This window comes from Pan troglodytes, chromosome 6, assembly GCF_028858775.2.
Source record: "Pan troglodytes isolate AG18354 chromosome 6, NHGRI_mPanTro3-v2.0_pri, whole genome shotgun sequence".
Classification (NCBI taxonomy): domain Eukaryota; kingdom Metazoa; phylum Chordata; class Mammalia; order Primates; family Hominidae; genus Pan; species Pan troglodytes.
In genome coordinates, this window is record NC_072404.2 from 63,706,114 (window position 1) to 63,720,161 (window position 14,048).

Genomic DNA, 14,048 nt, shown 5'->3' on the forward strand with positions numbered 1-14,048 from the left:
CCCTTAGGCAGATCACAGACAAGGGTCTGTCAGTTGGGTGACCAGTGAAGAGTTGTGGTGTCACAATGCCCCCTTAGGCGGATCACAGACAAGGGTCGGTCAGCTGGGTGTCCAGTGCAGAGTTATGATATCACAATGTCCCCTTAGGCAGATCACAACAAGGTTCTGTCAGCTGGGTGACGAGTGCACAGTTATGATGTCACTTTGCCCCCTTAGGCAGATCACAGACAAGGTTCTGTCACCACGGTGACCAGTGCACAGCTGTGATGTCACAAAGCCCCCTAAGGCAGATCACGGAGAAGGGTCTGTCACCAGGGTGACCTTTGCAGATTTATGTTGTCACAATGTCCCCTTAGGCACATCACAGACAAGGGTCTGTCTGATGGGTTACCAGTGCAGAGCTATAATGTCACAATCCCCCTTAGGCAGATCATAGACAAGGGTCTGTCAAGTGGGTGAACAGTGCAGAGTTATGATGTCACAATGCCCCCTTAGGCAGATCACACACAAGGGTCTGTCACCTGGGTGACCAGTGCAGAGTTAGGATGTCACAATGCTCCCTAAGGCAGATCACAGACAAGGGTCTTTCACCTGGGTGACGAGTGCACAGTTATGATGTCACAATGCCCCTTAGGCAGATCACATACAAGGATCTTTCACCTGGGTGACCAGTGCAGAGTAATGATGTCAGATTGCCCCTTTAGGCAGATTACAGACAAGAGTCTGTCACCACGGTGACCAGTGCACAGTTATGATGTCACAATGCTACCTTAGGAAGATCACAGACAAGGGTCTGTCACCACGGTGACCCCTGCAGAGTTATGATGTCACAATGCCCCCTTAGGCAGATCACTAACAACGGTCTGTCATCTGGGTGACGAGTGCACAGTTTTGATGTCACTTGACCCCCTTCGGCAGATCACAGTCCAGGATCTGGCACCACGGTGACCAGTGCAGATTTATGATGCCACAATTCCCGCTTAGGGAGATAACAAACAAGGGTCTGTCACCTGTGTGACCAGTGCAGGATTATGATGTCACAATGCCCCCTTTGGCAGATCACATACAAGGGTTTGTCACCTGGATGACCAGTGCAGAGTTGTGATGTCAAAATGCCCCCTTAGGGAGATCACAGACAACGGTCTGTCACCTGTGTGTCCAGTGCAGAGTTATGATGTCACAATGCCCCCTTAGACAGATCACAAACAAGGGTCTGTCACCTGGATGACCAGTGCACAGTTATGATGCCACTCTGCCCCTTAGGGCAGATCACAGACAAGGGTCTGTCAGCTGAATTACCAGTGCAGAGGTATAAAGTCACAATGCCCCCTTAGGCAGATCACATACAAGGGTCTTTCAACTGGGTGAGCAGTGCAGAGTTATGATGTCACAATGCCCCCATAGGCAGATCACAGACTGGGGTGTGTCACCACGGTGACCAGTGCAGAGTTATGATGTCACAATGGCCCATTAGGCAGATCACAGACAAGGTTCTGTTACCTGGGTGACCAGTGCAGAGTTATGATGTCACAATTCTCCCTCAGGCAGATCACATACAAGGGTCTGTCACCTAGATGACCAGGGCAGAATTATGATGTCACAATGCCCACTTAGTCAGATCACAGACAAGGGCCTGTCACCTGGGTGACCCGTGCAGTGTTATGATGTCACAAAGCCCCTTTGGCTGATCAAAGACAATGGTCTGTCACCTTTGTGTCCAGTGCAGAGTTATGATGTCACAATGACCCTTAGGCAGATCAAAAACAAAGGTCTGTCACCTGGGTGACCAGTGCACAGTTATGATGTCACCTTGCCCCCTTAGGCAGATCACAGAAATGGGTATGTCACCATGGTGAGCAGTGCAGAGTTATGATGACACAATGCCCCTTTAAGCAGATCACAGACAAGGGTCTGTCACCTGGGTGACCAGTGCAGGGTTATGATGTCACAATGCCCTCTTAGGCAGATCACGGACAAGGGTCCGTCATCCAGGATGACCAGTGCAGAGTTATTATGTCACAATGTCCCCTTAGGCAGATCACAGACAAGGGTCTGTGACCTGGCTTATCAGTGCAGAGTTATATTTTCACAATGCCCCCTTAGGCAGATCACATACAAGGGTCTTTCAAATGGGTGACGAGTGCAGAATTATGATGTCACAATGCCCCCTTAGGCAGATCACAGACATGGGTCTGTCACCTGGGTGAGCAGTGCAGAGTTATAATGTCACAATGCTCACTTAGGCAGATCACATAAAAGGGTCTTTCAACTGGGTGACCAATGCACAATTGTGATGTCACAATGCCCCGTTAGGCAGATCACAGACAAGGGTCTGTCACTTGGGTGACCAGGGCACAGTTATCATGTCACAATGCCCCTTATGCAGATCACAGGCAAGTGTTTGTCACCACGGTAACCAGTGCAGAGTTATGATGTCACAATGCCCCCTTAGGCAGATCACAGAAAAGGGCCTGTCACATGGGTGACCCATGCGGAGTTATGATGTCACAATGCCCCCTTAGGCAGATCACGGACAAGTGTCTGTCACTAGGGTGACCTGTGCAGACTTATGATGTCACAATGTCCCCTTAGGCAGATCACCGACAAGGGTCTCTCGCCTGGGTTAACAGTGCACAGATAAGATATAACTTTGCACCCTTACGCAGATCACAGACAAGGGACTGTCACCTCGGTGACCATTGCAGAGTTCTGTTCTCACAATGCACCCTTAAGCAGATCACATACAAGGGTCTGTCACCTAGATGACCAGGGCAGACTTATGATGTCACAATGCCAACTTAGGCAGATCACAGACAAGGGCCTGTCACCTGGGTGACCCGTGCAGAGTTATGATGTCACAAAGCCCCTTAGGCAGATCAAAGACAAGGGTATGTCACCTGGGTGTCCAGTGCAGAGTTATGATGTCACCATGCCCCCTGAGGCAGATCACAAATAAAGGTCTGTCACCTGGGAGACCAGTGCACACTTATGATGTCACCTTGCCCCCATTGGCAGATCACCGATAAGGGTCTGTCTCCTGGGTGACCAGTGCACACTTTTGATATCACCATGACCCCTTAGACAGATCACAGAAATGGGTATGTCACCACGGTGACCAGTGCAGATTTATGATGTCACAATGCCCCTTTAAGCAGATCACAGACAAGGGTCTGTCACCTGGGTGACCAGTGCTGAGTAATGATGTCACAATGTCCCCTTAGGCAAATCACATACAAGGATCCTTCACCAGGGTGACCAGTGCAGAGTTATGATGTCACAATGCCCCCTTAGGCAGAACACAGACAAGGGTCTGTCACATGGGTTACCAGTGCAGAGTTATGATGTCACAATACCCCCTTAGGAAAATCACATACAAGGATCCTTCACCAGGTTGACCAGTGCAGAGTTATGATGTCACAATGCCCCCTTAGGCAGAACACAGACAAGGGTCTGTCACATGGGTTACCAGTGCAGAGTTATGATGTCACAATACCCCCTTAGGCAGATCACGGACATGGGCCTGTCACCTGGGTGACCAGTGCAGAGTTATGATGACACAATGCCCCCTTAGGCAGATCACATAGAAGGTTCTGTCACCTGGATGACCACTGCAGAGGAATGATGTCACTTTACCACCTTAGGCAGATCACAGAGATGGTTCTGTCATCACGGTGACCAGTGCAGAGGTATGATGTCACAATGCCCCTATAGGCAGATCACAGACAAGGGTCTATCACCTGTGTGACCAGTGCTGAGTTATGATGACACAATGCCCTCTAAGGCAGATCACATACAAAGATCCTTCACCTGGATGACCAGTGCAGAGTTATGATGTCACAATGCCCCCTTCGGCAGATCACAGACAAGGGTCTGTCACCTGGGTGACCAGTGCACAGTTATGATGTCAAAATGCCCCCTTAGGCAGATCACAGACAAGTGTCTTTCACCTCGGTGACCAGTGCAGAGTTATGATGTCGCAATGCCTGCTTAGGCAGATCACAGACAAGGGTATGTCGCCTGGGAGACTAGTGCAGAGTTATGATGTCAGAAAGCCCCTCAGGCGGATCACAGACAAGGGTCTGTCAACTGGGTGACCAGTGCACAGTTATGATATCACTTTGCCCTCTTAGGCAGATCAGAGACAAGTGTCTGTCACCATGGTGACTAGTGCAGAGTTATGATGCCACAATTCCCCCTTAGGCAGATCACAGGCAAGGGTCTGTCACCTTGGTGACCAGTGCAGGGTTATAATGTCACAATGACCCCTTAGGCAGATCAGAGACAGGGGTCTGTGACATCGGTGACCAGTGCAGATTTATGATGTCACAATGCCCTCTTCGGCAGATCACGGACAAGGGTCTATCAGCAGAGTGACCAGTGCAGAGTTAGGATGTCACAGTGCCCCCTTAGACAGATCACAGACAAGGAACTGTAACCTGGGTGACCAGTAAAGAGTTATGATGTCACAATGCCCCCTTAGGCAGATCACAAAAAAGGGTCTGTCAGCTGGGTGACCAGCGCAGAGTTATGATGATCCAATGCCCCCTTAGGCACATCACAGACAAGGGTCTGTCACCTAGGTGACGAGTACAAAGTTATGATGTCACAATGCCCACTTTGGCATATCAAAGACAAGGGTCTGTCATCTGGAAGACCAGTTCAGAATTACGATGTCACAAAGCCCCTTAGGCAAATGGCAGACAATTGTCTGTCACCTGGGTGACCAGTGCAGAGTTATGATGTCACAATGCCCCCTTAGGCGGATCACAGACAAGGGTCTGTCACCTGGGTGACCAGCGCAGTGTTATGATGTCACATTGACACCTTAGGCAGATCACAGAAAAGGGTCTTTCAACTGGGTGACCAGTGCAGAGATAACATGTCACAATGCCCCCTTGGGCAGATCACAGAAAAGTGTCTGTCACCTGGGTGATGAGTGCACAGTTATGATGTCACAATGTCCCCTTAGGCAGATCACAGAAAAGTGTCTGCCACCTAGATGACCAGTGCAGAGTTATGATGTCACAATGCACCCTTATGCAGATAACAGACAAGGGTCTGTCACCTGGGTCACCAATGCAGGTTTATGATGTCACAATGCCCCCTTTGGCAGATCACATACAAAGGTCTGTCAACTGGGTGACCAGTGCAGAGTTATGATGTCACAATGCCTCTTTAGGCAGATCACGAACAAGGGTCTGTCACCAGTGTGACCAGTGCAGACTTATGACGTCCCAATTCCTCCTTAGGCAGATCACGAACAAGGTTGTGTCACCAGGGTGACCTGTGCAGGGTTATGATGTCACAATGCGCCGTTAGGCAGATTACATACAAGGGTCATTCACCTGGGTGACCCGTGCAGAGTTATGATGTCACAATGCCCCCTTAGGCAGATCACAGACAGGGGTCCGTCACCTGGGCGACCCGTGCAGAGTTATGATGTCACAATGCACCCTTTGGCAGATCACAGTCAAAGGTCTGTCACCTGGGTGACCAGTGCTCAGTTATGATGTCACAATGCCCTCTTAGGCAGATCACATAGAAAGGCCTTTCACCTGGATGACCAGTGCACAGTAGTGATGTAACAATGTCCCCTTAGGCAGATCACAGAATAGGGTCTGTCACCTGTTGACCAGTGCAGAGTTAAGATGTCACAATGCCACCTTAGGGAGATCACAAACAAGGGTCTGTCACCTGGGTGACCAGGGCAGAATTATGATGTCACAATGCCACCTTAGGCAGATCACAGACAATGGTCTGTCATCTGGGTGACCAGTGAAGAGTTATGATGTCACATTGCCCCCATAGGCAGATCACATACAAGGGTCTGTCTCCTGGGTGACAAGTGCAGACTTATGATGCCACAATGCCCCCTCAGGCAGATCAATGGCAAGGGTCTCTCACCACCATGACCAGTGCAGAGTTATGATGTTACAATGACCCCTTAGGCAGATCTCAGACAAGGGTCTGTCACCTGGGTTACCAGTGCAGAGTTATAATGTCACAATACCGCCTTAGGCAGATCACATCAAAGGGTCTTTCAACTGGGTGACCAGTGCAGAAATATGATGTCACAATGCTCCCTTAGGCAGATCACAGACAAGGATCAGTCACCTGGGTGACCAGTGCACAGTTGTGATGTCACAATGCCCACTTTGGCGGATTATAGACAAGGGTCTGTCACCGGCGTGCCCATTGCGGAGTTATGATGTCACAATGCACCCTTATGCAGATCACAGAAAAGGGTCTGTCATCTGGAACACCAGTTCAAAATTACGATGTCACAAAGCCCCTTAGGCAAATGGTAGACAATTGTCTGTCACCTGGGTGACCAGTGCAGAGTTATGATGTCACAATGCCCCCTTAGGCGGATCACAGACAAGGGTCTGTCACCTGGGTGACCAGCGCAGAGTTATGATATCACATTGACACCTTAGGCAGATCACAGAAAAGGGTCTTTCAACTGGGTGACCAGTGCAGAGATAAGATGTCACAATGCCCTCATGGGCAGATCACAGAAAAGTGTCTGTCACCTGGGTGATGAGTGCACAGTTATGATGTCACAATGTCCCCTTAGGCAGATCACAGACAAGGGTCTGTCACCACCATGACTAGTGCAGAGTTATAATGTCACAATGCCCTCTTAGGCCGATCACAGACAAGTGTCTGCCACCTAGGTGACCAGTGCAGAGTTATGATGTCACAATGCACCCTTATGCAGATAACAGACAAGGATCTGTCACCTGGGTCACCAGTGCAGGTTTATGATGTCACAATGCCCCCTTTGGCAGATCACATACAAAGGTCTGTCAACTGGGTGACCAGTGCAGAGTTATGATGTCACAATGCCTCTTTAGGCAGAACACGAACAAGGGTCTGTCACCAGTGTGACCAGTGCAGACTTATGACGTCTCAATGCCTCCTTAGGCAGATCACGGACAAGGTTGTGTCACCAGGGTGACCTGTGCAGGGTTATGATGTCACAATGCACCGTTAGGCAGATTACATACAATGGTCTTTCACCTGGGTGACCAGTGCAGAGTTATGATGTCACAATGCCCCCTTAGGCAGATCACAGACAGGGGTCCGTCACCTGGGCGACCCGTGCAGAGTTATGATGTCACAATGCACCCTTTGGCAGATCATAGTCAAAGGTCTGTCACCTGGGTGACCAGTGCTTAGTTATGATGTCACAATGCCCCCTTAGGCAGATCACATAGAAAGGCCTTTCACCTGGATGACCAGTGCACAGTAATGATGTAACAATGTCCCTTTAGGCAGATCACAGACTAGGGTCTGTCACCTGGTGACCAGTGCAGAGTTAAGATGTCACAATGCCACCTTAGGGAGATCACAAACAAGGGTCTGTCACCTGGGTGACCAGGGCAGAATTATGATGTCACAATGCCACCTTAGACAGATCACAGACAATGGTCTGTCCCCTGGGTGACCAGTGAAGAGGTACGATGTCACATTGCCCCCATAGGCAGATCACATACAAAGGTCTGTCTCCTGGGTGAGAAGTGCAGACTTATGATGCCACAATGCCCCCTCAGGAAGATCAAAGGCAAGGGTCTGTCACCAGCATGACCAGTGCAGATTTATGATGTTACAATGACCCCTTAGGCAGATCACAGACAAGGGTCTGTCACCTGGGTTACCAGTGCAAATTTATAATGTCACAATACCGCCTTAGGCAGATCACAACCAAGGGTCTTTCAACTGGGTGACCAGTGCAGAATTATGATGTCACAATGCTCCCTTAGGCAGATCATAGACAAGGATCTGTCACCTGGGTGACCAGTGCACAGTTGTGATGTCACAATGCCCAGTTTGGCGGATCACAGACAAGGGTCTGTCATCGGCATGCCGAGGGCAGAGTTATGATGTCACAATGCACCCTTATGCAGATCACAGACAAGGGTCTGTCACCTGGGTCACCAGTGCAGGTTTATGATGTCACAATGCACCCTTTGGCAGATCAGAGACAGGGGTCTGTCACCTGGGTGACCAGCACTGAGTTATGATGTCACATTGACACCTTTGGCAGATCACATCCAAGGGTCTTTCAACTGGGTGACCAGTGCAGAATTATGATGTCACAATGCTCCCTTAGGCAGATCACAGACAAGGGTCTGTCACCTGGGTGACCAGTGCACAGTTGTGATGTCACAATGCCCACTTTGGCGGATCACAGACAAGGGTCTGTTACCACGGTGACCAGTGGAGTGTTATGATGTCACAATGCCCCCTTAGGCAGATCACAGACAATGGACTGCCACCTGGGTGACCAGTGCAGAGTTATTAAGTCACAATGCCCACTTAGGCAGATCACAGACAAGTGGCTGTCACCTGGGTGACTGGTGCAGAGTTATGATGTCACAATGCCCCCTTAGGCAGATCAAAGACATGGGTCTGTCACCGGCGTGCCCAGGGCAGAGTTATGATGTCACAATGCACGCTTATGCAGATCACAGACAAGGGTCTGTCACCTGGGTCACCAGTGCTGGTTTAAGATGTCACAATGCCCCCTTTGGCAGATCACAGACAGGGGTCTGTCACCTGGGTGACCAGCACAGAGTTATGATGTCACATTGACACCTTAGGCAGATAAAAGACAAGGGTCTTTCAACTGGGTGCACAATGCCGAGTTAAAATGTCACAGTGCCCACTTGGGCAGATCACAGAAAAGTGTCTGTCACCTGGGTGACCAGTGCACCGTTATGAGGTCACAATGCGTCCTTAGGCAGATCACAGACAAGGGTGTGTCAACTGGGTGACCCGTGCAGAGCTATGATGTCACAATGCCCTCTTAGGCAGATCACAGTCAAAGGTCTGTCACCTGGGTGTCCAGTGCACAGTTATGATGACACATTGCCCACTTAGGCAGATCACATACAAGGGTCTTCCACCTGGGTGACCAGTGCAGAGTTATGTTGTCACAATGCCCCCTTAGGCAGATCACAGACAAGGGTCTTTCACCTTGGTGTCCAGTGTTCAGTTACGATGTCTCAATGCCCCCTTAGGCAGATCACAGAAAAGGGTCTGTCTCCACAGAGACGACTGCAGAGTTATGATGTCACAATGCCCCTTTAGGCAGATTACAGACAAGGGTCTGTCACCTGGGTGACCAGTGCAGAGTTATCATGTCACAATGCCCCCTTAGGCAGATCACAGACAAGGGTCTGTCAGCTGGGTGACCCGTGCAGAGTTGTAATGTAACAATGCCCCCTAAGGCAGATCACATACAAGGTTCTTTCACCTGGGTGACCATTGCACAGTCATGATGTCACAATGTCCCCTTAGGCAGATCAGAGACAAGGGTCTGTCACCTGGGTGACCACTGCAGAGTTATGATATGAAAATGCCACCTTAGGCAGATCACAGACAAGGACCTGTAACCTGGGTGACCAGTGCAGAGTTATGGTGTCACAATTCCCCCTTAGGCAGATCAAAGACAAGGGTCTGTCACCTGCGTGTCCAATGAAAGTTTATGATTTCACTATGCTCCATGATGCAGATCACAGACAAGGGTCTGTCACCTGGGTGACCAGTGCAGAGTTATGATGTCACAATGCCCCCTTAGGCAGATCACAGAAAATGGTCTGTCACCAGGGTGAACAGTGCAGAGTTATGATGTCACAATGCCCCCTTAGGCAGATAACAGTGAAGGGTCTGTCACCTGGGTGACGAGTACGCAGTTATGATGTCACTTTGCCCCCTTAGGCAGATCACAGATAAGGGTCTGTCACCACGTTGACCAGTGCAGAGTTATGATGCCACAATGACTCCTTTGGCAGATCAGAAACAATGGTCTGTCAACTGAGTGACCAGTGCACAGTTATGATATCATTGTTCCCCCTTAGGCAGATCACAGACAAGGGTCTGTCACCACAGTGACCATTGCAGAGTTATGATGTAACAATGCCCACTTAGGCTGATCACAGACAAGGACCTGTAACCTGGGTGGCCCGTGCATGGTTAAGATGTCACAATGCCCCTTAGGCAGTTCAAAGACAAGGGTCTGTCACCTGGGTGTTCAGTGCAGAGTTATGATGTCACAATGCCCCCTTATCAGATCACAAACAACAGTCTGTCTCCTGGGTGACTAGTGCAGTTATGATGTCACTTTGCCCCCTTAGGCAGATGAGAAACAAGGTTCTGTCACCTGGGAGACGAGTGCACAGTTATGATGTCACTTTGCGCCCGTAGGCAGATCACAGACAAGCGTCTGTCACCACGGTGACCAGTGCAGAGTTATGATGCCCCAATGCCCCGTTAGGCAGAATACAAACAAGGGAATGTCACCTGGGTTACCAGTGCACAGTTATGATGTCACATTGCCCCCAAAGGCAGATCACAGAGAAGGGTCTGTCACCATGGTGACCAGTGCAGAGTTATGATGTCACAATGCCCCCTAAGGCAGATTGTAGACATGGGTCTGCCACTTGGGTGAGCAGTGCAGACTTATGATGTCACAATGCCCCCTTAGGCAGATCACGGACAATGGCCTCTCACCTGGGTGAGCAGTGCAGAGTTGAGATGTCACACTGCCCCCTTAGGCAGATCACATAGAAGGTTCTGTCACCTGCATGACCAGTGCAGAGTAATGATGTCACTTTACCCCGTTAGGCAGATCACAGAAAAGGGTCTGTCACCACGGTGTCCAGTGCAGAGGTATGATGTCACAATGCCCCCTTAGGCAGATCACAGACAAGGTTCTGTCACCTGGGTGACCAGTGCACAGTTTTGATGTCACAATGCCCCCTTAGGCAGATCACACTAATGGGTACGTCACCACGGTGGACAGTGCAGAGTTATGATGTCACAATGGCCCCTTAGTCAGATAAGAGACAAGGATCTGTCACCTTGGTGACCAGTGCAGAGTTATGATGTCACAATGCCCCCTAAGGCAGATCGCAGAAATGGGTACGTCACCACGGTGACCAGTGCAGAGTTATAATGTCACAATGGCCCCTTAGTCAGACAAGAGACAAGGATCTGTCACCTGGGTGACTAGTGCAGAGGTATGATGTCACAATGCCCCCTGAGGCAGATCACGGACAAGGGTGTGTCACCAGGATGACCACTGCAGAGTTATTATGTCACAATGTCCCCTTAGGCAGATCACATACAAGGGTCTGTGACGTGGGTTACCAGTGCAGAGTTATATTTTCACAATGCCCCCTTAGGCAGATCACATACAAGGGTCTTCCAACTGGGTGACGACAGCAGAGTTATGATGTCACAATGCCCCCTTAGGCAGATCACAGAAAAGGGTCTGTCACCTGGGTGACCAGTGCACTGTTATGGTGTCACAATGCCCCGTTAGGCAGATCACAGAGAAGGGTCTGGGTCCTCGGTTTCCAGTGTAGAGTTATAGTGTCACAATGCCCATTTAGGCAGATCACATAAAAGGGTCTTTCATCTGGGTGACCAGTGCAGAGTTGTGATGTCACAATGCCCTGTTAGGCAGATCACAGACAGGGGACTGTCACTTGGGTCACCAGGGCACATTTATGATGTCAAAATGCCCCCTTACGCAGATCACAGACAAGTGTGTGTCACCACGGTAACCAGTGCAGAGTTATGATGTCACAATGCCCCCTTAGGCAGATCACAGACAAGGGCCTGTCACCTGGGTGTCCCGTGCAGAGTTATGATGTCACAATGCCCCCTTAGGCAAATCACGGACAAGGGTCTGTCACTAGGTTGACCAGTGCAGACTTATGATGTCACAATGTCACCTTAGGCACATCACAGACAAGGGTCTCTCACCTGGGTTAACAGTGCACAGTTATGATGTCACAATGCCCCCTTAGGCCGATCAGAGACAAGGGTCTGTCACAACGGCAACCAGTGCAGAGTTATGATGTCACAATGCCCCCTTAGGCAGATCAAAGGCAAGGGTCTCTCACCTGGGTGACCAGTGCAGAGTTATGATGTCACAATGCTCACTTAGGCATATCAAAGGCAAGGGTCTGCCACCTGGGTGACCAGTTCAGAGTTATTATGTCACAATGCCCCTTATGTAGATCACAGACAAGGGTCTGTCACCAGGGTGTCCAGTGCAGACTTATGATGTCACCATGGCCCTGTAGGCAGAACACAGACAAGGGTCTCTCACCTGTTTGACCAGTGCAGTGTTACGATGTCACAATGCCCCATTACGCAGATCAAAATCAAGGGTCTTTCACCTGTGTGATCCGTGCAGAGTTATGATGTCACAATTCCCCTTAGGCAGATAACAGAGAAAGGCCTGTCACCTGGGTGACCCTTGCAGAGTTATGATGTCACACTGCCCCTTTAGGAAGATCACAGACAAGGACCTGTCACCTGGGTGCCCAGTGCAGTGTTATGATGTCACAATGCCCCCTTAGGCGGATCACAGACAACGGCATGTCACCTGGGTGCCCAATGCAGAGTTATGATGTCACAATGCCCCCTTAGGCACATCACCTACAAGGGCTTGTCACCTGGTTGTCCAGTGCAGAGTTATGATGTCAAAATGACCCTTTAGGGAATTCACAGACAACGGCCTTTCACCTCGTTGCCCAGTGCAGTGTTATGATATCACAATTCCCACTTAAGCTGATCAAAGACAAGGGTCTGTCACGAGGGAGACCCGTGCAGAGTTATGATGTCACAATGTCCCCTTAGGCAGATCAAAGGCAAGGGTCTGTCACCTGGGTGACTACTGCAGAATTATGATGTCACAATGCCCCCTTAGGCAGATCACAGACAAGGGTCTGTAACCTGGGTGACAAATGCAAAGTTATGATTTCACAATGGACCCTTAGGCACATCACATACAAGGGTCTGTCACCACGTTGGCCAGTGCAGAGTTATGATTTCACAATTCCCCCTTAGTCAGATCACAGACAAGGGTCAGTCACCTGGTTGTCCCGTGCAGAATTAGGATGTCACAATGCCCTCTTAGGCTGATCACAGACAAAGGCATGTCACCTGTGTGCCCAGTGCAGAGTTATTTTGTCACAATGCCCCCTTAGGCACATCACTGACATGGGCCTGTCAACTGGGTGCCCAGTGCAGAGTTATGACGTCACAATGCCCCCTTAGGCAGATCACAGACAAGGGCCTCTCACCTAGGTGCCCCGTGCAGAGTTATGACGTCACAATGCCCACTTAAGCAGATCGTAGACAAGGGTATTTCACCAGGGTGACCTGTGCAGAGTTATAATGTCACAATGCACCCTTAGTCAGATCACAGACAAGGGTGTGTCAGCTGGGTGACCTGTGTGGAGTTATGATGTCTCAATGCCCCTTATGCAGATCACAGAAAATGCTCTTTCACCTGGGTGACCAGTGCAGAGTTATGATGTCACAATGCCCCCTTAGGCACATCACAGAAAAGGGCCTGTCACCTAGGTGCCTAGTGCAGAGTTATGACGTCACAATGCACCCTTAGGCAGATCATAGACAAGGGCCTGTCACCTAGGTGTCCAGTACAGAGTTATGATGTCACAGTGCCCACTGAAGCAGATCTACAACAAGGGTCTTCCACCAGGGTGACCCTTGCAGAGTTGTAATGTCACAATGCATCCATTGGCAGATCACAGACAAAGGTCTGTCACCTGGGTGACCTGTGCGGAGTTATGGTGTCACAATGACCCCTTAGGCAGATCACAGAAATGGGTTTGTCACCTGGGTGACCAGTGCAGAGTTATGATGTCACTGTGCCACCTTAGGCAGATCACAGACAAGAGTCTGTCACCTGGGTGACCAGTGCACAGTTATGATGTCACAATGCCCCCTTAGGCAGATCAAAGACAAGGGTCTGTCACAACGGCAACCAGTGCAGAGTTATGACGTCACAATGCTCCCTTAGGCAGATCACAGTCAAGGGACTGTCACCTGGGTGACGAGTGCAGAGATATGAAGTCACAATTTTCCATAGGCAGATCACAGACGAGGGTTTGTCACCGGGTGACCAGTGCAGAGTTGTGATGTCACAATGCCTCCTTAGGCAGATCACATACAAGGATCTTTCACCTGGGTGATCAGTGCACAGTTATGATGTCACAATG